Source organism: Diabrotica virgifera, chromosome 6 (genome assembly GCF_917563875.1).
Source record: "Diabrotica virgifera virgifera chromosome 6, PGI_DIABVI_V3a".
NCBI classification, from domain to species: domain Eukaryota; kingdom Metazoa; phylum Arthropoda; class Insecta; order Coleoptera; family Chrysomelidae; genus Diabrotica; species Diabrotica virgifera.
The window spans coordinates 68,290,465-68,317,624 of NC_065448.1; positions in this window are offsets into that span (position 1 = coordinate 68,290,465).

The window sequence follows — 27,160 nt, forward strand, 5'->3', positions numbered from 1 at the left end:
TTATAGGCTAAAACAAATCATTATGAAATTGACTGGCCAGTTGGTTGTAAAAACCAGTGCTAATAAAACACAAAACACACACACACAATATTTGTAAAGCAAAGCTGTCCTATAAAACGAGCACATCTAATTTAAAAAAGCATATGCAAGTAAAACATGCAACAATATTAAACGTTGGAACATCTTCAGGAAGTAATGTACCTACAGTACATTTTTTAAATATTTCAATTAATTAGCTCTTTTTTATTAAAGGTATCAGGTTTACTTAAGTCAAGTTAATTATGTACCGAAATGATTCCTTTTTAAATAGATAATTAGATAAATACCAGTTTAGACTCATATGAATTGGACAAAAATCCAATATGCAACAAAATTTTATTTCTGTGTAAAAACCTGGTATAAAATGACATTTACCTGTCTAGCAACAATATTATTAGATTGGTATTGTTAAAGAATAAGACTATAACATACTAAAAAAATCACTTAAATCGGACAACAGGTTTAGGAAATCCGAGACATCAAACGTGTATAATTCATCTAGTGACCTAATTTTTTTGCTGGAAAGTGTATAATTATTATAGTTGATAAAAGTATTATATATTGTTGATTAATTGGCAAAACCACATAGTATCAAATTATAAGCTTAAGGGGAAAGGAACAAAATGCAAAATTTTGACGGCTCTCAAAATTTTCAATGTATTTTTAAATGTAATTATTTTTTTGGAATCCTGAGAAAACTAATAAGTATTTTTGAGAAATTTAAACGCAGAATGAAAGATTTGCCTGAATCACACAATATGGAGAAATAAAAATATCGGAAAAGATATGAAAGGCAGAATTTACAAAACAGTCATCAGAACAATAATGACATAAGCGGCAGAAACACGACCCGACACAGAGAGGACAAAAGGATTGCTCGAAACAGCGGAGATGAAAACCCTTCGAAAAATCGATGGTGAGACTATGGGACAGAGCTAGAAGTGCAAATATACGACAGAAGACAGGGTAAGAAACAGTACAATAGAATGGAATGACCACATAAGCCGAATGACAACAGAGTAGTCAGGACAGCGAGAGACGGTTTGCCAATAGGCAGACGATCAGTGGTAAGACCACGAAAACGATGGAACGACAACTTACTAGAGGCACATTGAAAAAACAGACAGTCATGTCTATACAAAAAGAAGAAGAAGCAGAATAATTTATGAAAATTTTGATAATAAATAAAAAAATGGCATCAATAATCCATTGCTTTTGTGCTTATTTTTATTTATACAATGAGTTAACTTGTTACAATTTTCATATAAAATTGGTTATAACTTTGTAAAATACCCTGTATAACATAACAATCCTTTATACATTTGTAATGGCGAAGTTAAGAAGATTTTGAATATAAAATAAAATACAGGGTGTTCCAATAAAAAAAAATAAGTTTTGTCTGCCACTATGTTATCGAACACCCTATGTAACATTCTAATTAATTTTATAAATGTGAATCTCAAAGTTGGCTACAATTTTTGTTATTAACTTTTATTGCTATCTATTACTATAACGGATCTACGTAGCTTTACCCCACTAATCAATCACCCTGTACATTATTTAATTGGATATGTAAATAAATTCTAATACGGTAAGATTCTCCTAAATTGATACAACCCAAGTCCAATGATAAATCGCTGTACCGTTTAGACACGACGATAAATTAAAACAACTCGATCCTTGTGATAAGTTGATACCAACCTCAACCCAACTCCAACTTTGATAAGTCGTGCGATGCACCGTTTACACACAATGATAAGTTGCAACAACTCGATTGACCTTGATAAGTTGTTTGATATATCGCTGTGTTTAAACGATCCTTTATACCGTACTAAAGCTTTCAGTGTGAACCGACAGAGTTTTTATATAGTTTTAAACCAAACAAAAGTGACAGAAAAACCGCCACCCACCCTAGTACTAGGAGGAGGAGAAGAAGAAGAACATCATACCAGGGCCTCGATTTTTGACACTTCGCTTCGTTATCGAACGTATTCGCTTCGTATCTGTTTAGTATACGAAGCGAATACGTTCGATAATGAAGCAAAGGGTCAAAAATCGAGGCCCGTACCGTAAATATACATAACACACAATTTAATTGATTAATTTTGCTTTAACCCTTTTTCAAATTTTCATATAAAACCAGCACCTGTCTTATTTAATGTCTTATTTCTAATAATTAGAATCTATTATGAACAATGACAATAACAAATTCGCGCGCTAGGTCGTGACTACACTTCTCTGTTCTCTGTAATGGCAAATAATACGATAATTAAAGGCACTAGACGCTAGTGTGGCCCCAGCATTATAAAGAGTAGAGAAAATGTGATATTTTGGCTGCAATATTGAAGATACCTGGGATCTCAGCTACGAAATAACAACTCGTATTGCAAAACTCAGAAGTTCTCTTAACGGTCTTAGGAAGATCCTCTCCAACGTTCTCTTCAAGATTCTGAAGAGGTTAAGAAAGGACAAAGAAATTATTAACACTGTAAAGAATAGAAAATTGGCTTATTACGGTCACATTACAAAGAGACAGTCTTTTACAATTGCAATATTTTTCTTATTTATATTTTACTATTATGCCGGTTCATATCCTTTATTTTGTAGATAGTAGCTCGTGACAGATCCAATTATTATTAATATAATAATTCATTTTATATTCTTGGATCTGTTGATTTTCAAACCTAATAACGCAGCAATGCAGCATTTCTAAAAAATACAATAGTTTAACAATTTATCTGCCGCATTCAGCGAATATGACTGAATCGAAATGAGTCCTGAACGAATATTATTAAAAATGTTTTTTATTTGCATGTAAATTAGGTGTGCGCTTTTGCCCTTTTTTGGTTTCGTTTTGTGAAAACAGACAATGTGCATATAATTTTTTTTGGCTGCATCCCGAAAATGGAAAAAATATATTAAGCTGCTGCAGCGAGTGCATTTATTCAAGCATTTCTATAACCTGAATTACGGTAGCCTACTCCCTATTTTCCCTATTTTGTTATTTAATAAGTTTTCAAACCGAGATAATATAGCCGCATACGTATGAGTTGGAAAAAGGGTTCCAATTTCTGGTTTTATTTTTTTTTTCACAGTAATTAGAATTATTAATTAATTTATATAACGTTTTCATTTGAATTGTCATGCAGCATCACATCACATTTAGATATTTCCGTTACTCAGAGACTGGCGTACTTTTTTGCATTTTGCCCTATATCTCCATATATTTTTTGTTGTTTATTACATGTTTTTATCTGTTAACTCCCATACTCTCATGATCTGATGTGAGTATTATTTTGTGAGGATTAGAAATACTATATTCATACAATTATGTTTTTCAGAAATTAGTCAATCAGTTTTTACCTGAAAAGGATGACGGATGATAGCAGTATTCTCCATGGAAAGCAACAAAAAGCGTAAAGAGACCAGTATCTCATTCTCCGCCCATGGGCGGTAAATAAAATGGAGGACGATAGCAGAGCTATTTTTTTTTCAATTGTCATTTTTGAATGGGGCTCATTTTTGAACCCCGCTGATCATTAGGGTGGAACGACAAATTTTTTTTTTATAATTTCAAAGTGTAATAGTGATAGAAAGTTGCTTATAGCCATTGTTAAGCCACAAAAAAAATATTTTTCAAAACAAAATATTTTCAGAGGTGCCGCAAAAGGGTTGAAAATTAGAATTTTTAGTTAAATTTTGCGAATTTTGATGATTATATTTTGGTCAAAAATAGCTATTGTAATGTCTTAATTCCTATTTTAAATGATAAATACACACTCTAAAACTACTCTTTAAAGATAATTTTAGTTTTAACTTACAACAATCCAATATTTATTTTTACTAAAACTGACAAAGTTTGAACTAGAATTCCACATTTAAAGAAATATTTAGTAGTAAATATTTATTTCATTCCTTAATATAATTTAACATTATTAGTAGCAGATGAAAGCCAAGATGTCAGGAAAATGTGTATTGGTAGAGTTGACCAGATATTTTCAAGGGTTCTGGCAACGAGAGAGGAAAGGAGGCAAAAACTAGTACAGCAGCATTTGAATTACAGACAGTAATCATTAGCTGATGGTAACACAGCTGTGAATATTACATGTGTTACATGCTGATGATCATGATCAAAGTTACGAGCAAGAATTTATTTATAATTCCAAAAAGCCCTCAAATTCTTTAAGTATAGCTAAACAAATGCGAGTAGAATTGCCAACAGTAGCTTCTATCTGTGACAGGACTGGTGTCTCACACAGAATAGCAGCAGCAATCACCAGTGCTGTACAAGATGTTGGCATTATTATGGAAGATAATAAAAGTAAGGTAATTGAGAGGATGAAAATACGTCGAGTACGGTTGAAAAATCGTACAAAAGCCACAGAAATTAGCTTCACTCAAATTGGAAAAAAACGCGGGGTTATTCTTTGATGGAAGAAAAGACAAAACAATTAATAAAGAAAAACAAGGGCACAAATTTTACAAAAAGACTATACCTACTAAAAGAGCACATTTCAATAGTAGAGGAACCTGGATCAACCTTCCTAGGGCATATAAATCCTGCTTCCGGAACAGGTGAAGCTATAAAGATGGCATAGTGGAGCATTTTCAAGGTGACAATCCTTTGACCATTTCCAATATAACAGCTGTCGGATGTGATGGAACTGTCACTATCACCGGTGTTAACAATGGTGTAATTGCTGTAATAGAAAACAACCTAAATAAGCGGCTGCAGTGGCTGATGTGTTTGTTCCATACCAATGAATTGCCTTTGCGTCATTTGTTTTGTACATTGGATGGAAAAACTAAAATCCTTAATGAATTTGAAGCGGTTTTAAGCAAAGAACTTAAAATCTTTAACCAGTTTCCTGCGGTTAATTTCGCTCCCATACAAAACAATCTCCCTATTCTAGAGATTAAGTACGATCGAAGCCAGATCGAAAATATTTATTTGAAATGTGCAAAGCAATCTCCAGTAGTGTATGTCCTTCTGATCTTTCTTTAAAAATACCTGGGAAATTAGCTCATTCACGATGACTTACGTTGGCCAATCACATTCTTCGGTTATATGTTGCAACAGAGAATCCTTTAGATAATCTGAAAACTTTAACTATGTACGTGATGAAGGTGTAGACACCAGTCTTGTCTCATATCAAACTAAAACCATCTTGTGTAAATGGATCAAAACATATAAGGGTACTCATCAAATTTTCACGTTATCTTTGTGAGGAACATCTCCAAATAACTGACTTAGTAATTCAAAGGAATGATTACTTATCTCACCCAGAAAATATGCTTCTCTCCACGTTATGTGACAAGAGAAAACACATAAGAGAGCTAGGTCTACGGCGACTTTTGAAGGTAAGATCGGAACTCATAAATGGTGTAAGGATCTTTATCTTTGTTGTACCGAAGCTTAACTTTAATTCCAATGACTACTGATTTAATGTATATAAGTGAAGCAAGAGACCCTAGTGGTCAGGTGTAGTGTGTGGATTTTCAGTGTTTTCCCTGTCACACACAGGCAGTGGAAAGAGTCATAAAGCTCGTGACTGAGTCATCTGTTAGTGTCTGTGGTCTAGAAGCAAGAAATGGCTTTGCTAGAGCAAATATTGCTTCCCAAAAGATTATGCCCAAGTTTGAGACAAAAAACAATGTTTTGAGTATCAAGAGGAATATTGTAACTAAAGAAATCTTATAGCAATGTGTACATATATAGCAATGATAGCAATGTTAACTGTTATTATAAACAATATTTGACTAAGAAATGTTTGCTATGGCACCAGGTTAAATATATAAAATATTTGAAAATTTCTGTATTTTTTTGTTAAAAACCTATCTTTTCAATGCTCTTGCGGCACCTCAAGATGTAAACTTAAAACAAAAATATTTTGTAGTTTTATTGTAGACATGAAAAGGCAACTTTCGAGTGCTGTTAGAAAGTTCTTTGAAAAAAAAATTTTTTTTTCCTATCCCTTCGTTCCACCCTACTGATCATCCGTGTAAGAAAAAAAGGTTGGTCATCGGAAGGTTAATCAGTGCAGAAATACTTGCCTCGTACACTCGTACTTGACTCGAAAAAACCTGCCTCGAAAAGTCATGCTAAAATTGACCAACATGATTATTGTTCCATTTAGATTGAGAAATATGTCCTTTTATGGAAAATACAGAAATTATATTTATACCAAAACCAGGGAAATCACCAAATGAAGTCTCCTCATATAGGCCAATATCACTTTTACCAGTAACGTTGAAGATCTTTGAGAAGTTCTGCTAAAAAAGTGAAACCAATAATTGAAGGAACATCCGATTCCAAACCCACAATTCGGCTTCAGACATAAACATTCTACGATTAATCAGGTACACAGAATTACCAACATAATTAAAAATTTATTTGAACAAAAGAAATAAAAGTGTGTACGTCTACAATATTTGTAGATTCAGCTAATGCTTTCGACAAAGTGTGGCATGAAGGTTTAAGTTACAAGTTCAAATTTCTTAGGCCTAAGCAATATTCAGAGATTGTTCTGTCAGAAGTGGGAATCCCTCAAGGAAGCGTATTAGTTTCGGTCCTCTACCTGTTATCCCATACGACATAAAATATCTAAACGCGAAAACAGTCACCTTTTTTTCCTTTTTAGGTGATACTATTATCTAAGCAGTAGGTGAAGGCGAAGAAGCTGCAGAAAATAGTTACACTTTTATAAAAAAGTACTTTTCATAGTACCTACCACGTCTTGATTATTTATGGGACACAATATAAAATTGTAAATTATTTTGTTGTTTAAATTATTGCTATATCCTAAAAGAATTTTGTAATTTATTTTATAAATCTGAGACTGTTTGATACAGTAAATAAATAGAAAATTATACATGACATATAAAGTAGCGCGGCGATCTATTGAGAAAACCATCTATGGAGAAAACTAGTAGCGCCATATTTTGAAGAAAGTGAGGACTAATTTGACCTTACAAAGTTTAAAATGGCTTAAAATTTCAAAATAAAACTCAATGCATCCATGTAAAAGCTGTTGAATATTGTACTGTCATCGGGTTCTGAGATATTTTGAAAATTTCAGACCTCTATCTAGCCGGCAGGTAGTGACAGTCAAAAGATAAGCGAAGTATAGGTATAGAAACGTTTTAAATTACAAGTTGTCGTTAAATAAAATCCATAATGGATTCAAAATATAATATAATAATTGTATTCAAAAATAGATAATAATAGTAATAGTCTCCCGTTTTATACCGCTCACGTGGCTTTGGGAGTATAGCAGGGTAGTCTGCTATATCTAGAACCTACGGTATACAAGGAAGGTAACAGGGCTTTACGTTTTAATCGCCTATTGTTACCCCTGGTGTTACCCAAGGTACTCATTTGATTCAGGCTGAGTCGACCTGGGGCCTATAAACATTTTAAAAATGTCTAGTTGTTCTTGCCGGCGGTAGGATTTGAACTCCGGACCACCGGCACGCGAGCCAAGCACACTACTGCTTAGCTACGCTGGCAAAAATAAAGAATTAAGATAACCATATGTATCATGAAATAGAGCGCATTACCCCCCAGCGACACTACTTAAATCAATAGTGTCTTCCAAAGCAGCTAGAATAAAGGTATAAAAAACCTATTGGTTTTATCGTCAGTTGGTGAATGTCAGTTGGTCGCCCAAGAAATAAGATGAAAGGATGCAGTAACGAGTGATTTACATTATGCAATGGGGTGTAACAAAGGACAAACAGAAGAAGAAAGTGGGTGCGAGCTGTCAATATCTTTTGTACATATTATATCAGTTATTGTTATGTGTATAGTGAACTCTCCCTTGAACGGACAGTAGTCGTTCCGCATAAAGTGTCCGTTTAAAGGAGGTGTCCGTTGAAGAGGAAAAAATATGTTCTCTTAAAATTTAAAAAATAAGTGCATGTATGTATATGTATATACATACATATAAATAGAAATATTAGTTTATTATTATATAACACAAGTTATGGATGAGACGCAGCATTGTCTAGGAACAAAAGAACTTTTCGATTTTCTCCCTGAATTCTTTTAACAATTTTCTTTTTATTTAGCTAATGCCTCGACAACTAATGGGCATTGGCATGGTGATGATACAGTAGATTTTTCCAATTAGGTACCTAGTGTAATGTGTAGTGTGTGTGTTGAGTAAGTGTCTTGTTACTTTGCAAAGTCGACATCATTTTATTTGCAAAGAGACGCGAATTGTATCGGAATGGCTGCAGTCTCTCCGGTTTTTAACAAATTTAATTGGCCAGTTTGTCATCATTTTCCTTATCATTTGTTATCCACGGGTCCTTAATGCTGTACCATTCGATAGGTAATTGTTCTACGTGTAAACCCTTGAACCAAAGAGGAATTTTACTTTTCCCGGTTACTAGTGCCCTTTCTTTGGCCCCCGTCATATTGGTGCAAAATATAATTGTTATCCTGTCTTTAGAAGCCTTACTTTCAATGCACCTTTCTCCTTTTAGGTTATAAGTTTTCTTGGCTAATGCTCTAAACTCTAGCAAAATAATCTCGTCTCATCTGCGTTAAAAATGTAGCGGAGAGTATACTTTCATTAAAGTGATCATTTTTTCCTTCCATTTAGAAACCACTAATAAATCTACAGCAACTGATTCGCCACATACAAATTTAAAGAAAATATTGTGTCGCTTACAAAACTTCTCATTTCTCTCAAATTTGCCATCCACCAAGAGCTTTCATATTAACGCTCACTTTCCTTACAACTTCTAATGCATTTTCTTGAATAATTTTACAAGAAACAGGATTTTTACTTTTAGACTACTTTTAGACCGCACTTTACAAAATCAATCGAAAACAATTATTTTCAGGTCTAATTCAGCACCCTTATCGACATTTTCTTTCAAACTTAAAACCTCCTTTTGGCGGACACCATTTTTTTCACTACAAAAACAGTCATTAAAATACACGTTAGTCCTGTCGCCAGTGGGGGTACAACGGCCTCCTTAATTGAGATGGACTTACCCAAGTTTTTTTATATATTTTGACCCGTAGAACACGAATTTTTTGGGTAACAGTCGATCCGGATGTCGATAAGATTGTTATAAACAAAGAAGTTGAGGAATCACATAACAGCGATTTTTCGCAAAACAAAACATTTTTTTGTATTTTTTGGGTCATTCTAACCAAAAAATGTTTTTACAAGTTTTTCCGTAGGATGCATAGTCTTCGACATAAACGCGGTTGAACTTTCAAAAAATCGAAAAATTGCAATTTTTTAACCCGAATAACTTTTGATTGAAAAATAAAATAGCAATTTTGCTTACCGCATTTGAAAGCTCAAATCAAATTCTATCGGTTTTGATTACTTTCATTGCTAAAAATTAATTTTTTTATTGTTAAACAAAACTATAAACACATAGTGATTGAATTATATTTTCAATGCATTTCTCATTTGAAATCGAAGAAGTAGGCGCGCATACATACAATTGCTACGTAGATTACGTACATTAAAACGCATGCATTGGGCACGGGAAACACGATATGTTTATGGCTTTGTTTACCAAATAAAAACTTAATTTTTAGCAATGCAAATAATCAAAACTGATAGAATTTGACTTGAACTTTCAAATTCAGTAAGCAGAACTGCTATTTTATTTTTTAATCAAAAGTTATTCGGGTTCAAAAATTGCACTTTTTCGATTTTTTGAAAGTTCAACCGCGTTTATCTCAAAAACTATGCATTCTACGAAAGAACTTGTAAGACAATTTTTTGCTGAGAATCACCCAAAAAATACAAAAAAATGTTTTGTTTTGCGAAAAATCGCTGTTATGTGATTCCTCAAGTTCTTTGCTTATAACAATCTTATCGACATGCGGATCGACTGTTACCCAAAAAATTCGTGTTCTACGGACCAAAATACATAAAAAAAACTTGGGTAAGTCCATCTGAATTAAGGAGGCCGTTGTACCCCCCCTGGCGACAGGACTACGTGAACAGTTTTGAATATCACGTCGTGTACATCTGTATTGATTTTAAATAATAAATGCATTCTACACATTTTTATATTGTAAATATTTGAAAAAAAAATGTTAATTTTTTTCATTTACTCTCCGCATTTACACCTCATTTACTGTCCGCGTCCGTTGTTGAGAGTGTCCGTCTAAGGGAGTTAAAGGGTAGAGGTGCATATATCACCGAATGATTTTTGTTTTAAAAATCGTCCGTATAGAGGTGTCCGGCGAAGAGAGGTGTCCGAAGAAAGAGTTTACTGTAATTGCATGTTTACTACTTTAAAACCAATTATTTTTGGAAATAAGTCTCCGTAAACGTAAACAGTCAATCAGTCTACGTAAAACACAGTGTTTATAACACTACGACAACTATACTTCCCTAACTTATTGCATCACTGCAGAAAAAAATGTTTTTGTTAAAATTTTTTTGTTCTTATTGAAAGTAATTCGTTTTGTCAGTGTAAAGTGATAGGGCAAATGCGCCGCCTCGGTGTTTGTTGTACGACAGCACTTTATGTAACGTGTAAAGCAAACATTTTCAGAAATTTTACGAAATTATCGCCTCACCAAAATAGCTAAATAGCGTGCCATAAGAACATTTCGGCTGGACTTCGCAAGAATTGTATAATGGAGATGACAAGTTGTTATGAATTAAAGCAAGTCAATGCTTCCACGGAGGGTCTTACAAAAGGTATGTTTTGAAGAGGCATTGTTCCTGTTTGATAATAGTTCTGTGTTTTGTGAACGGTTCGAATTGCAGGGTCTTTAATTAATGTGGTATTTCTTGAACTACAAGCAAGAAGTTTACGTCTTTGATTAGGGTTTATTGCCCCCAATTATATTGTTTGAATGGCGCAAATGAAAATTGTTCTAGTTAAGGTCTTTTCACTGCTAAGGTTCTCCTTTTCACGTTTTCCGGTTTCCTTCTTAAAACGGCTGCATTGAGCTGGGTGTGACTGTAAAGGTAGGATATTAAATATGTAATAATCGTTTCAGGTATGAATCCTTATGATATACCTTCCGTAATATCTAGGCTAATTAATTTTGGCCTTTTACGGTTTGCGTGTTTCTTTGTGTGATCGTTTTTAGCAGAAATTACTTCACTTTTAAAATATTGTAAAATAATAATATAAGTACATGGGATGATTTATAAAATAAAGATAATTTGTGCCACATTTGTGTGGCACAATAGAAATTATATGCCTGAAATAGAAGCTAAGATCAAAGAAACTCTTGGAGCTCCACATCAAATGTCCCAAATTCCAAAACTCTTCAAAGATAAGGCTCCAGGGTTTGATCTGATCAAAGGCCGTCTTATTAAATAACTCCTAAGAAAAGGGATCGTGCTATTAACAACAATATTCAACGCAGTGCTACGATTAGGACACTTCCCTGCCCAGTGAAAAGTTGTCGAGCTTATACTTATTCCGAAACCTGGAAAACCAATAAATGAAGTAGCTTCATACAGACCAATCAGCCTGCTGATCATCCTTGGTAAACTCCTAGAAAAGCTACTCATGACCCGAGTGACTCCCATAATAGAAGAAAACCACCTGATTCCTGAACACCAATTCGGATTCAGAAAGTATCATAGCACAATTGAACAGATATACAGAGTAGTGGATGAAATAAATGAAGTATTTGAGCAAAAAAGTTACCGCACGACTGCTTTCTTAGATGTGAGTCAAGCCTTTGATAAGGTATGGCATGATGGACTACTGCTTAAATTTAAAAAATCACTCCCCCACACACTGTACGTTATTATGGAATCCTACCTAAAAGAAAGATTACTGTAAGGTACGGACAGACAACGTCAGAAATCACATTGATAAAGGCAGGGGTACCACAGGGCAGTGTCTTGATCCACTTCTCTATCTTATGTACACAGATGATCTTCCAGTAAGCAATCAAACAATCACAGCTTCCTTTGCAGACGATAAAGCGATAATGGTTAAACACAAAGATCCAGCCATAGCCGCAAGAATTCTCCAACAACATCTAGTGAAAATTCAGGACTGGACAAGAAACTGGAGAATTAAAGTCAACGAAGTAAAATCAGTGCAGGTTACATTTACCAAATGCAGAGGTACAGTTCCACCTGTCATACACTAAATGGACAAGATCTGCCTCAATCTGACAGCGTCAAGTATTTAGGAATGCACTTGGACAAAGGACTGACCTGGAGAAAGCACATTTTTAACAAAAGAAAACAACTTCGCTTGAAACTCAGCAAATACTACTGGCTATTGGAAAGACAGTCAAAACTTAGTTTAAAAAACAAATTATTGGTGTATAAAGTAGCCTTACAACCAATATGGATATATGGTGTACAACTATGGGGTACGGCTGCAAACTCAAACATAGAGATATTGGAACGCTTCCAGTCGAAGGTACTACGGACCATAACCAATGCATCTTGGTTTATACCAAACAGAGAAACAGAGAAATCCGTGAAGATCTCCAAGTAGCTACAGTAAAGGAGATAGTGAATACAGCAGCCGTTTTTTGGTAAAATTAGAAAACCACCCAAATAATCTTGCACTGAGCCTGCTAGATAATAGTGAGCAGACTCGGAGACTGAAGAGTTGAAGAGGCACAAACCATTGGAGCTACCATATAGGTTCTAAGCAGCAGTGAAGTGAAGTGTAGTGCAGTGCAGTGAAGTACTTACACTTACAGGGCACAGTTCAATAATTTAAGAGACTAGTGGAGCCTTTGTTATCACTGGATAACAAATCCAAATTTATACATACACCCCTTTGGACAAACAACAAGCATGCTTATAATTTTTATGTATTGATTGCATGTAGTAAATATCCTAGAATAAAAAAACATTTATGTGATAATAATAAGGCCACCTGAGCGTACATATGGGAAATGCTGAAGGAGGTAGACCGATCCACCGTCTGACATTCTGGAATTGCGGACTAGAATTAAAGATTTTTTCGTGCCAAAGGGCAACTTTAACATGTGGTTTATCGGGAACGTCGTCGTGAATAATGATTGCAAGGCTTAATACATCATGTATACTATGTAAATATATAAATAATCATAAACATTTCAATATTCATTTTAGAACTGTTTATTTTGCCGCATACTGTACATAGCTCCGGACAAATTTCATTCGAGGAATTTTAAACAGGGACTACACTCTCTCTCTCTCTCTCTCTCTCTCTCTCTCTCTCTCTCTCTCTCTCTCTCTCTCTCTCTCTCTCCCTCTCTCTCTCTCTCTCTCTCTCTCTCTCTCTCTCTCTCTCTCTCTCTCTCTCTCTCCCTCTCTCTCTCTCTCTCTCTCTCTCTCCTGGTTCCATCCCACCTTGTGGACTATTGAGCGCTTATGAATTTATTGGCCAAAAGTGTAAGATTGCTGATTGGCCGGATAAGCGCCTAATCTTAGTTCAATTTTTTTGTGCTGTCCCGTTGTAATTTTTTTTGCCGCTATTTTCAGGAATTCCTTTCTTTTTCTCCACTGTGTAGTTTTCAAGTGCTTGTCTTACTCTGTTGCTTTGATCTTTCCTCAAATTATGGTCAATTCATTTTCAATTCATTCCCCCATAAGGAGGGGAGGGGGATGATTTGAAATATTTAATTTTTTTTATTATTTCAAATAAAAGTCCATACTTTCAAGAATACCCTCTAAAAATTTCAAAATAATCGGAATAAAATTACCAGAGATAGAGCGTGTTGAATATCTCTACCTTCGACTCACTTTGCCGCGACTTCGCGCCAGACGCTTGAGCGTAGTGAGAAACGTTAAACAACTGTTCGCCTTTTCTTTTTATAGATAGTAGATTACTCCCAGATTCAAAAGATATATTCCAATGTGCATCACTATACGATTTAGCAGAAAAATAAGAAGATGAAGATGCAGTTGTCAAAACTTTAAACGCATTTTTCTCACAACTGCTTTTTCAAATGCGGTGGACATTGTAACTGAAAAACTACCCGGCCGATGTACCTGATATTTTGCACAGATTTTCTTGAGACGTTTCGTGAGGTAACAACGTCAAGATATTTTTCTTTTTTTGCCTATTTTTTGTTCAACAATAATAAATCTGTTGATTTTCACAAAATTTTTACCAAAAATTTAATTTTTTTTTTATTTATGAGTGATACCAAAAATTCAAAAATCATTAAAAATAAAAAAATTCGACGTTGTGACCTCGTAAAACTCATAAGCTAATTAAATTTTTTGAATTTTTTGTTTCGTATGATCTAGTGACGAGTTCTGATGTCCACCGCAAAATCCATTTTTTGTGAGCTGCCTGTCAAAATTTGTCACCAATGGCTTACTTTTCAATATTTTGGATTGAATTTTTTTATAGATATTCTTTGAATTGTACTTAATACGTGGAGGGACGCCGGTATTCAACATTCCTCCATGGAGAGTTTGGAGTAGTTCCAATGTCTCTTTCCAGCGTTTTGCACTTGCAGTAAGTTCAATGTGTCGCTAAGCCTTCGATAGCTAAGTGGAGAACTTTTAATGAACCGTAAGATGCTGTAATTCTGGCCTGTTGAATTGTGTATGTAAATAAAACACTTTCTATTTTGCTATGACTGTAATGAATTTGAAAAAGGGCAAGAAATAGAATTTTACATGTGAACAATTGAGTTACAACTATCCGTGAAAGACGCCACCACACATAATTTTGCACTTTATGTACCGGCTTTTTGCTAATTGCCGCGTGAAGAATAAGTCTTCGAACAAGCGTAATGAAAAAGTGCGTTCTTAAGAAGTGTCGATAGTTGACTGACTGTTGCACCCTTGCATCCCGTTAACAAAACTTTCCGTTGGGGGTGCTTTGGGTAAAAAGAAGGCGGAGGGTAACATTCTTGGAAGATTCAGGCACTGCGTAATGGAATTATTTTATGGTTGTTACAGAGGAGGCGCGGAAATTTGTTGTTGGTGAAATAGAGTTTATTTTGGGTGGAGAATACAGTTTTCCAACAATATGTTTATTTAATTTGAAAATAAAATAATTGTTCCATAGCTTCGAAAAATATTCACAAAAATGTGCTTGATATGTTGATTTCAAACGATACCCCCCCCCTTAAAGATTTGCTAACAAAAGTTTGCAGTTTGGTCTTGTTTACATGTTTCTGCTCCTTAAAGTAGTATACTTCTGATGCAACTTTACAACATTTAGAATTTTAATATTTGTTCTTTCCAATATTTTGTGTGTTTGCTAATTTTTATTTAATGCATTGAATGCATGTTGAGTCGTTTTATAATCTTGTCTGTATATACTTTTTGAGTTTCGCACGCTTCCAATGAAGATCTTCTTCAAATGACGAATTTAGAACGTCTGCCGATAAAAATCATAAAGAGAAGAAAAACAAAATAGTTCGGCCATATAATTAGATGGCCTAAACCTGATTCGCCTTATAATACAAGAAAAAGTGGAGAGAAAGAGATGGATTGGTCGAAAGAAACTTTCATGTCTGCGTAATATTAGACAATGGTGATTCGTTTCAGAAAATTGTAAACTTGATGTAATTTGATGATTGTAATTTTCAAACAACATACATCACGATACAATTAATTTTATCTTACAGCCTATTACTATTTAGTCCAGAAAACCACTGCGCATCCGCTAGGAAAAATATTCTAATTCGGATGTTTTGCATAATCTTACTCAAAAAGGACTCCTTTTAACAAATTTGCATGTTGCCAGGACCAAAAGGTGGTCAAAAATTTTTTAAACGTTTTTTTTGTTTTTTTTCCTAAAATTATTTTTTTTGCATGGAACAAAGTTTTTTTAGATTTTTTGGATCATTCCAAACAGAAAAGGTCTTTAGTGATTTTTCTCTAAAAGTGATAGTTTTTGACATATAAGCGATTAAAAATTCAAAAACTGCAAAATCGGTCATTTTTAACACTCAAAAACTATGTGAAAAACTGAAAATTTGAATGTTGCCAAGGTAGGTAGATATTCTTTAAACATCGACTGATGAAATCCCGAAGAGTTTTTTGCAATATAATATTCAAAACTCCTTTGTTTTTAATTTCTAATCACGCGTGCGCGACACTATTTTCCATCGTTGCATGTGTATACTGTATGGTGCAAATGAAACGAATAAATTCGTTATTTCGTAAACCGGCTACTTTAACCCGCCAGTGGTCGCTATATGAGATTTTCTTTCACGGTTTTAGAAAATTGCGCACAACTTTTTTCTGGGAAATTATACGCGCTGTAGTTCATTCTAGTCTCCTAATTATCCTCCCTTGACAATCTAATAGACTCGTCCGCTCAGATAGTGACTCAGTTTACTTAGTTTCACCATATTGTTGAGTCAGTGCGCTTCATGTGAGAGATTCTCTCATCAAGCGACCACCCGCGTCACCAACTGTGTATAAAAATTAATTTTATTTTTCCCCTTAAAACCTAAAATAATATCCTTTTATGATGTAATAAAAGGCGCCGAGGATGTGTTCGATGATATGAAAATCCTATATTCTCTTTCACGGGTTAGTTGTAGATGGTCACTTACCATATATTTTTCAATGTTAAATATTGGTGGCATCAATAGTCACATTTTATATAAAGATAATAATAATAAAACAAAAAAATGTCGTGTCTTTTTAAAGCAAATGGCTTTATCGTTAAAGAAACCTCATCTTTTTTGTAAAATTTTGTAAAGAAAGGCAAAAGTTGGATATGTGAGAGAAAACCTCACGCGCGACCACTCGCGTAACAACCTACCTAGCGACCAATGCCGGGTTAAGAAAAAAACCCGAAACAGGTCGATTTTTATTTTTAAGTTATGATATTGTGGCATGTATGGTATACTAGTGACGTAATCGAATATTTTTTTAAATCAGAATAGGGGTCGTGTGGTAGCTCATTTGAAAGGTTCTTCAATTCTCTATTCAGTATTGTAAACATTTACATAATTATTTATACAGTGTGTCCAAAAAATTTTTATTAAATTAAATTATTTGACAAAAAAGAATTAGAAGGACACCCTGTATAAATAATTATATAAATGTTTATATTACTAAATAGAGAATTGAAGAACCTTTCAAATGAGCTAGCACACGACCCCTATTCTCATTTAATAAAATCATCGATTACGTCATCACGGCCAGATGGATGACGTCACTAGTATATCCTATATGCCATAATATCGTAACTTAAAATACAAATCAACATCGGTGGAAAATAGTGTCGCGCACGCTTGATTATCAATTAAAAAACAAGGGAGTTTTGAATATTGTATTGCAAAAAACTCTTCGGGATTTCATGAACCGATGTTTAAAGAATATCAATTTACTTTGGCAACATTCAAATTTTAACTTTTTCACATAGTTTTTGAGGGTTAAAAATGGCCGATTTCGCAATTTTTCAATTTTTAATCGCTTATATGTCAAAAACTATCATCTTTAGAGAAAAGTCACTAAACCTTTTCTGTTTGGAATGACCCAAAAAATCTAAAAAAAACTTTGTTCCATGCAAAAAAAAATAATTTTAGGAAAAAAACAAAAAAAACGTTTAAAAAATTTTTGACCACCTTTTGGCCCTGGCAACATGCAAATTTGTTAAAAGGAGTCCTTTTTGAGTAAGATTGTGCAAAAAATCCGAATTAGGATATTTTTCCTAGCGGATGCGCAGTGGCTTTTTGGACTAGTTGCCAACTTGTCAGTTTTTGTTTGCAAATGATTTGGGTATTTAGTTAGCAGGCAGATTGCAGTTATCCGCAAAGATCTTCTATTCAAAATCGTCACTTAATTTTTTCATTGCCCAGTCAATAATAATAAGGAGCAGTGTAGGGGTTAGTATACAACCCTTTTTTAACTCCACTTTCTACAGTTATTTCCTTGTTGCTTAACCTGAGTGCTCCAGTTTGGCTTTATATCCTTCGTAGAACAGTTGTAAAGTTTATACTTTTTAGTTGCATCTCATATAATTTCAGGATTTTCCATATCTGTACCCTATTAACACGGTCAAAGGATGTTGCAAAGTCGATAAAACTCAGACTTATAACATAATTCCATTAGTTCCTTTGTTCCAAGATAATTCAAAGGGTACGAACATGCCGAAGATACATGTATGAGCGCGGTATAGGTCGTGATCGCCGTCGAGGTTTACATCGATGACGGGCAGAACATACCGAAGATACTTTCCGTATCCTGTTTTGGTATCGACATCGCTGTAAACCGCGATGCAAGGTCGCGAGGGTGAACGGGTGACACATCCTTGGTATGTGCGATCTCATAAGAAAATGAAGGTTTGTTTTGACATCGATGTAGCGACCGCGATCGCGACCTACACCGCGCACATCCATGTATCTTCGGCATGTTCGTACCCTTAATAGTGCACATGCAGTCAATAGTGAAGCATTTGACACGAAGCCTGTTTGGTTGCTTCTCAGTTTTTCATATAGTTCCGGCTTCAATCTTTGCAATACGACTTTGGTCAACGCTTTGAATGTGGCGCTTAGTAGTGTGACTGCACGCCAATTATTGTATCTACTTAGGTCTCGATTTTGCGCATTTTTATTATCATCATGTTTTGGACTGGTACTAAAGTCAAAGCAATAAAGCACTGAACCTCCGAAAAAAAAACGACAAGACGGATCTTAATAATTCTTTTTGCATTCGATTCGTGAATGCGCCAGGAAAGTTTGTGACCCCGACCCATGATATAATAATTGAAAAACTACATACAAAAAACGCATTCTTAAAGTGCGTCTCAAACAGACTATTAAAAAATCAGAACTCGTCAATTATCGGAGGAAATGAGTTCAGATTTGTTACTCGGGAGTTTTTGGGGTCGCTGAAAACGAATATGATGTCGAAAGTGATCTCCGGAGTACCTAGTGCCCAGAGTACCTACTGTTTACCTCGTCTTGTTGAGTTTTCGCAAAAAATTTATTAAAAAATTGGTCAAAAATAATTACATGGGGGTTTTTGTGGTCGCTAACGACGAATATGACATCAGAAGTGATCTCCGGAATACCTGGTGCCCATGGTACTTACTTCTTCTGGAGTTTTCGGCAAATTCATTATAAAATTAGCCAAAGATCAATACTTGAGGGTTTTTGGGTCGCTGACGACGAATATGACATCGGATGTAAGCTCCGGAGTACCTAGTGCCCAGGGTACCTACTGTTATCTCGTGACTAATGATTTTTTACTAATATTTTAATGAATTTGCCGAAAACTTCAGAGGACGAGGTAAACAGTAGGTACCCTGGACACCAGGTACTCCAGAGATCATTTCCGATGTCATATTCGTCGTCAGAGACCCCAAAAATCCCTGAGTAATGAATTTTGACTAATTTTGTTCAAGAATTTTTTAACGAATTTGCCGAAAGCGCTACAAGACGAGGTAAACAGTAAGTACCCTGGGCACCAGGTACTCAGAGATCACTTTCGACGTCATATTCATTTTCAGCGACCCCAAAATCCCCCAAGTAAGAAAATTGAACTTATTTCCGGCGATAATTGTCGAGTTCTGAATTTTTTTTATTGTTTGTTTGAGATGCACTTTAGCACTGCATATTTTGTATGCAGTTTTTTCATATTATATCATGGCACGGGGTCACAAAGTTTCCTAGTGTATTCACGAATCGAATGCAAAAAGAATTATTAAGATCCGTCTTGTCGTTTTTTTTTTCGGTGAGGCCGTTTTTGGTGCTTTATTGCTCCGCCTATTATTGTTTATATAGATAAAAATATGCACTCAGACATCAAAATCAGATTCAACATCAAATTTTAATAAAATTTGATAATTATAACTGATTATTTTTTTCACCTGTCAAATTCTGACGTTTTTGCTTTTTCAGCCAATCACCACGCGTCGTTCTAGCCAATCATTGAGTGTAATACTGATAAAACGGCCTCTTCCTTGATAAAACAGTCTCTCCCCTGATAAAACTTAAGGTACCCTAAATTTCACATAATACGTACATACCTGTGTTTACTAACTTAATGTATGAACAGCCCTGGTACATAGATATTTTAAAAACACTAACCACGAGATACTCAGATTTTCTACAGTTTTTATTTTCAAAATAAATATTTCTAAACTTTTCATAAACGTCAAACAGAACCGATGTAAACCGTACACAGAACACAGAACTAATTCTTCTATTTTGTTGCCGATTTCAACACACCAGTGTTATCACATAAAAGGATACGAATATTTACAACGTAATATTTTGGAACAATAGTTACTTTTAAAATACACATTATATTAGTAGAATTAGTAAAATAGTTCTAAAATTACATTCTCCTATTTTATTATTACAAAAACACGGGTGAATAATAACTAAATAAAATGCATTCACCTGGGGGTTAGGAAAAACCAATTACACCACTGCACTGTGGTGAACTCACTCAGCGTAGCTGGGTAAGACCACGAAGCAAGTAGGCCGCGCAATTTTGACCGATTTAAATTTTCGCGATTTAACATCGTCATAATTTAATTTAAACAAAATGGACGTTAGCGTTAGATTTGCTGACAATAATCATGAACAAATTAAAGATTTGTTAAAAAATAATACGCCTCAAAATACAATTAAGATAAAAAGGTCTGTTTGGACACAATTTGAGCAATTTTGTACAGTAAGGAACTATCAGTTGAATGATAATACAAGTACCTATTCAAGAAATTGCAAAAGTTCTTGAAGGTTGGGGAATGAATATGAAGAAAATGAATGTTGAAGATTACAAGGAATACTCTGTTAAAACTATTTGGAATGTAACAGCCAAAATGATTTAAGAAAAATATTTTTCAGAGTTTAATATAAGTTTTAACCCGTTTATCGACATTGAATTTAAGAAGGCAAGAGACGTGAGAAATGCAAAAAGGAAAGAGTTACAAAGTCGTCCCGAAAAAAGAAAACAAAGTGCTATAGCGCTGGATGAAAAAGAGTATTTGAGTATTATAGACTCGTGCGATGAAAATAATCTGCTAGGATTAGAGATGAAATTTTTTCATGTTGTCTCTTACGAGTTAGCATGGCTCGGTGGTGAGGGTGTTCATTGTAGAATTGATTATTTCAAATATGAAATAAATAATGCCGGCAAAGAAACAGGAAGGATTGAATATAATCCAATTTTTACCAAAGCATGCCAAGGTGGTCAAAAAAAGTGTTCGGATTCAAAATGGCTGACACCAAACATTAAAGATCCAGAAAGGTGCCCAATAAGACTATATAAAAAAATCATGGAGAAGCGTGGTAAAAATATTACCAGCGATAGATTTTTCCTTACCCCAAATCCATACAGGCAAAGAGCTAATGGAATATGGTATAAAAATACTCCCATTGGACCAAATGAAATGACTAAATGGTTGAAGAACTCTGCAAAAAAATGCGGATTGAACACACAAAACCGAAAAATAACAAATCATTCAAGCCGATCCAGTGTAGTATCTCATCTTGTTAAGGCAGGAATTCAAGAACAGGAGGCAATAAAAATAACTGGACATGCCACAGCTTCTTCGTTAAAACTTTATTTACAAGTTAATGAAGAACATCATAAAAAAATTATTAATAAACTTAAAACAACTACTACAACTGAGTGCATTGCCAGTACATCAACTGCGACTGTAATTAATGATACTGAAAGTGACGACAGATTAGACGTTACGAACGACATTGGAAAATCTCATATTAGTTATAAAAATTGTTTTTTTTTTTTTTTTTTTTTTATTTGTGACTTTAGCACTTAGCTATTTAGCCAGATACAACTTGATAATAATTAATACTAATACAAAAAAACTATTAAACCTAATACAAATTATTAAAAAGAAAAACATATTATTCTAATTTACTTAATACTAAATAAAAAAGTGTCTGTCTATACCTACTATTGCAAACAGATCAAAATAGTCAAAAGAAAAAAAACCTCTTAAAAATTACTAAAAGACATTACTATAAATAGGGAAAAGGAGGGAAAATAAACAATTGGGTAAAAAAAAAGGTTAACGAGATTGGCTAAAATTGATTACAGACATACATTTGTACTATGTATAAATTTGATTAGACAATCATATACTCTTTTGTCATTAGTAGCCAATAGGTTATTTATTTGGTACGGAGGAAATATTTGCAGCGTTTGCAAGCTGCTTAAAAGAGTTCCTGTATGCTGAATATATTTGGAACAGTTAAAAAAGATATGATTAAGATCTCCTTGTTCTTGACATGTTTCACATAAGTCTGAATTGTAAATTTTGATTTTAGCAAGATAAGTAGGATAACAAGCATGACCAAATCTCAATCTTATTAAGGTTGTTATATATTTACGGATGTTACTAAATTTCTTAAACCATCTCGAATTTGGAATTTGTGGTTGTATATAAATATATTGTGTTGTTGAGTGGTTACAAAAAGTTTGCCAATAAGTTTTCCAACGATCTATTTGATTTCTTTTAGAGATACAAAAAGTGTCAGGAATACAAATTCTCTCCTCTGGTGCAATTCCAGCTGAAGCGGTTATTGCAGCTTTAGCTAAAGAATCAACATGCTCATTATATTTTATACCAACATGAGCTTTTACCCAAATAAAATTAGTAGTTTTATTTTTATTTTTAAGCTTGACAAGCATGTTCTTAATTTGGTAAATGAAAGGATTAGAATTATAATTGGGTAATTTTGAATTTTTGAGAGATAATAAAACTGACAATGAATCGGATATTATTAACACTGAATTATTGTTTAAACTATCGAAATATATCAAGGATTCAAGAATTGCAATTGCTTCTGCACTAAAAATTGAGCAATTAGAAGGTAATTTGAACATTTTTTCTGTTGACTTAGATGGAATGTAGAAAGCACATCCGGTCCCTTCCGATGTTTTGGATGCATCTGTATAGATTACAGTTGCTTTAGGCCATTTGTCTATACAGGAATTCAAGATGCATAAATCTAATAATGAACTATTACAATATGTAGGTATATGTATATCAGGTTCATAAAAAAATGCGAAATAGTCATTAGTATCAAGGTTGTTGATATTATTGATATACTTATTGTTGCACATGATTCTAAAGGCTGTACACAGGGTTGGTGTATTTTTATGAGTCCAGTAACTGTTTGTTAGATCATCTGTGTTTAGTGAGCTTATGCTAGAATATAATGAATTATTAATACATGCAATTTTCACAACAAATTTTTCACTCAGATAATCTCTTCTAAAATTCAAGGGAGGTTCTAAAGCTTCAACATGCAATGGTGCTATTGGAGTAGACTTCATTGCTCCCATACAGATACGTAGAACAGTACGTTGAAATACATCAATTTTATTTAAAATTTGTTTACTTGCTGATCCATAAAGTATACATCCCTAGTCCAGAATAGATCTGATGTAAGATTTGTAAAATAGTAAAGCTGTTTCTACATCAGCTCCCCACCAAGTTTTAGAAATGGATTTTAAAAAGTTTAGACCTTTATTGCTTTTGTCAAGCATATGCTCGATGTGTAATTTCCAAGTTAGCTTTTGATCTAGAAACATGCCTAGATACTTTATTGACTTGCAGAAATTTAAAGTTTGGCCATTTAATAAAATAGTATTTGTGTTAGGAATATTATGTTGTGAAAAAATACACACATTAGATTTACTAGTGGATAAATTAAAACCATTTTCACAAAACCATTTTGACAAATATTCATGTAATTTTCTTAAGATTGTAAGGGATGGTTCATATTTTGTCCTTTCTGTATATATGAGGAAGTCATCCGCATATTGGATTGTTTTGTAAGTAATACTTGGTGCATTAAGGCTATGAAAATCAGCCGTATACAGATTAAAAAGAAAAGGGCTTAAGACTGATCCCTGAGGTAATCCCCAACTATTATAACGTGGTCCAAGAAATTCATTTTTATGGTTTCTAACGTATAGGCGTCTATCAGTGTAGAAATTAAGAATAGTTTGTGCTAGTTTTATGGGTATTTGAAACTGATTGATCATTTTGTCTTTTAATCGAGGTAAACACACACTGTCATAAGCGCCTTCTATATCTAGTGATAAAGTAGGCAAATAATTATTTCTAGAAAAATTACCCTGTATGTCCGCTACAAGTGTAGCTAAAGCATCTAAAGCTCCACATCCTCGTCTGTATCCAAATTGATTGTTTGGTAGTAACTTTTTAGTATGGACCCACCATTCTAGTCTGTTTTTTAACATACGTTCCAAAGTTTTAAATACACACGAAAAAAGAGAAATGGGTCGATAAGATTCGGCTGAATTTGGATCTTTTGTAGGCTTTAGAATCGGAATAACAATTATGTCTTTAAAAATATTTACGTCAGAATTGTCTTGAACTATACGATTAAAAAGGTCCAATAGAAAATGTTTTGCTACTTCTGGAAGGTTTAAAAGCATGGAGTATTTGATATGATCGTATCCTGGACTATTATCTTTACGATTATTTATAGCGAAAATTAGTTCATTGTAAGTAAAAGGTTTTAAGAGAAAATGATTTTTATCAGCTGGGGTTGATGCTATGGAGCTGGGAATTATTTGAGGGTTAGCAGTTGGGGGTGCAACTTTAATAAGAAAGTCATCCATCCATTTCTGATCTAAGGATTTTATGTTTGATAGCGGTTTTCTGTAAAGTTTTTTAGCTTGATTCCAAAGAGTTGTAGAGGATGTATTTTTATTGAGCGAAGAGACCCATTCAATCCAATACTTTTTGGCTATACTTTTTAATGTTTTTTTGGTTCTAGCTGCAATCTCCTGATATTGAACATAATTTTCAAAATTACTTTTTTTCTTGTAAGTTATTAGAGCCAATTTTCGTTGTTTGATAATATTGTCACAATCAATATTCCACCAAGGAGGTGGGTGCCTTTTACATTTATAAGGTTTATATTGGGGTATAGCTGCTCCCGCAGCCGTATTTATATTATTTATGAAGAAGGAGTACTTATCAATTAGATTATCCGAGTGAAAATTGTTTGTATCGTGTAAATTTTGAATAGTAGAGGTATATAACGCCCAATTGGCTTTTTTAATATTCCATTTATTTTTAGGAGATATTTCATTTTCATTAATTGCAAAAAGAAGTTCTATAGATATGACATAGTGATTTGATCCTAGAGTGTCAGGAATGACATTCCAAGATGTCTTGTTAACCAATTCAGGTGAACAAAAAGTTACATCGACAGCCGAATCTTGTTGATCAGGACGTCTCAAAATTGTAGGTTCGCCATTATTTAAAACTGTTAAATTTAAATCATCTGCGACATTTATAAGTTGTGACCCTATGGTATCATTATTACGACAACCCCATATAGAGTGGTGTGCATTAAAGTCACCACCTATAATTAAAGGACCCTCAAATTGTTCAAAACTTTTAGTCCAATCGTCATATTTTGTTTGTATTTTTGGAGGTTTATAAATAGATAAAAAATTTAACAATAAAGTTCCATATTTAACTTGGATAGCACACACTAAAATATTTTCATTGTAATTTATATTGATTTTATGTTCAACAAAACGAAGAGATTTGTGTACCAAAATTGCCACACCAGCGTAGCCATCGTTTCTGTCATTGCGGATTATATTGTAACCACTAAAACTATATTTTTGATTTCTTTTGAACCAAGTTTCACTTATAATAGCAATGTCAATATTTTTATCATAAAGAAATTGTACCAGACTATTTTTGTTAGCTATAGCAGAACGTGCATTCCATTGCATTATATTTAAATTGCGTGTTTCGGGCATTTTATTGGTTTTTCAAAGTATCCTCCAATACCTGTTCTATGCTACTTGTAATTAATTTAATATCAATAGGTTGTCTATTGTTACTTGAAAGAATTTTATTTAAAAAGTCCACGATAAAAATGGACAGGTTGCTAGCTATACTACTCTTCTTGGTTTCCAAACAAGCGTAGTTTGGTTTATTTGAATTTATCGGCAAAGGTTGTGAAGGTCCAAAGGAGAATGGAAATAATGGTTCATGGATAGGTGACTGGATAGTGGGAGAGTTTGATTTTCTCTTCTTTTTCATTGGAGGACTAAAGCTTACAGGATTGGGTTGGGAAAGGAAATTATTTTGATTGCAATTGGTATTTTTAGGAATTTGATTAGGTTGTGATAATGACATACAATGGTTGTTAGGAAGAACTGGAAAATTTTGGTCATAATTTGTTAGCGGTGAAAAAGAGTTGTGACTTACTAGACTGGATAAGGAGTTTTCAGAAATTTCTTTAGCTTCTTTAAAGGAGGTTTTTTGCTGTATCATTATATTTTTAATTTTTTTTTGATTATCGTAAGAGGGACACTTTTTTGAGATAGAAACATGATCTTTGCTTTTACAGTGTATACAAAAAGTTAAATTTTTATCACAATTATGTTTATCGTCTTTAATTTCTCCACAATTGATACACTTTTCTTCAGTACTGTTACACTGCTTAGATACATGCCCAAATTTAAAACATTTGAAGCATTGGGTCACTCTTCCTACAAATTGTTCGACAGGAAAAAAGACTCTATTAAAAGCTACTCGATCAGGTAAAATATTCCCCTCAAAAGTAACAACAATAGTTTTTTTTGGTACAAATTCAACTGTTCTGTCTTCTTTTTGGACTTTTCTATTTAATCTGTAGATATTAGTGACGCGTGAGTGTGATTCTATATTTTCCATAAGATAGTTGATATCGTAACGAGTATCAACATCTCTTACTAACCCTTTAATTTCAAGTAAGTGATTTGGAATAAATGCTTTTAAATTTTCTGATTTTAGGAGGGGATGTTTAACTAAATTATTTGCTTCTAATAATGATTTTAATAAAACCTTAATCCGGTTTCGGCCTATACTCTTAATTTCCAAAATGTTATTAAGTTTAAATTTTTTAAAAAGGATATGGGCAACTGTCATTGCATGCAATTTTCCTACATTATTTTCAGTGCTTTCTATGTATACCCAAATATTTTGCACGTTGTACTTTTCTGAAAGAATATTGAAAGTTTTCGGTTCCAACTGCTTTGTTTTCTGGAGGTTACTATCACTTGGATTATTACTAGTAACACTTGAAATTAAAATACTGTTATCCATATCAGCATCTGTCGTCACAAAAGACGTCGGTTGTGTAGTTTTGTCCCCCATCGGGGACCGATATTTATTAGTTGTCAGAATACACTTATCTTCTTAATTGACTTTTCACTAA